Source organism: Penaeus monodon, chromosome 33, assembly GCF_015228065.2.
Source record: "Penaeus monodon isolate SGIC_2016 chromosome 33, NSTDA_Pmon_1, whole genome shotgun sequence".
Classification (NCBI taxonomy): Eukaryota; Metazoa; Arthropoda; class Malacostraca; order Decapoda; family Penaeidae; genus Penaeus; species Penaeus monodon.
The window spans coordinates 28,134,114-28,134,870 of NC_051418.1; the positions used below are offsets into that span (position 1 = coordinate 28,134,114).

A 757-nucleotide genomic window follows, 5' to 3' on the forward strand; every position below is an offset into this window, starting at 1 on the left:
GGAGTCGTAAGTTGGAGGAGGAGGGTCCGACGCAAAATCTCTGAGACCTGAAGCCGAACTGCCTGTTACTGACTGATGAGGTGGTGTTCATCAAAGAAGCTGGTCATTTTCTTAACCAGAATTCTCTCATAGACCTTCGCCAGGATGGACAAGAGAGATATGGGTCTATAATTCATAGATGTTTTGCTCATCTTCTTGTGAATGGCCACAACATTTGCAGCCTTCCACAGTTTTAGCCATGTCTTCTGTACCATACATGTTTGGAACAGTGCAGCAAGTGGTGTGGCCAGCTGGTCGGCACACTGAACCAGAGTATGAGGGCTGATTTTGTCTGGTCCCACAGCCTCCGTCACTTCCAAGTCCTTGAGTTCCCTTTTTAATTCTTGTACTGTGATAGACACATTACAGAGTCGCGATTGAGTCTGTGGTGGCAATCTAGGGGGCGACACGTTGGGTTCAGGGACAGTCATTTTACAGTCGAAGTAGCTGGCAAGAAGTTCTGCTTTCTCCTGGCTTGAGGTAGCCGCAGATCCATCTGACTTGTCGAGAGGAGGGATGCCATCATCTGGCGCAAAACCCTGATGTTGCTTAATGCAGCTCCACCAGGATTTACCTCCCATTGACTGGCCAATCTGCCTGGCCCGCAGGTCCTCTTTCCAGCGTAAGATGGCCCACTTCTGTGTCCTCTTCATCCTGGAGCAGGCAGCGGCATGGAGTTGCTTGTTTAAGCTTGTGGGGTTACGTTTGTAGCGGACCC

At 50.1% G+C, this 757-nt stretch overlaps 1 long non-coding RNA gene across 1 annotated transcript in view; it reads right to left on the bottom strand.

Moving 5' to 3' along the window:
- The window catches only part of LOC119593906, a 69,206-nt gene that overhangs the window by 30,172 nt on the left and 38,277 nt on the right, over positions 1–757 (bottom strand). The gene's annotated exons all lie outside the window — the stretch shown is intronic.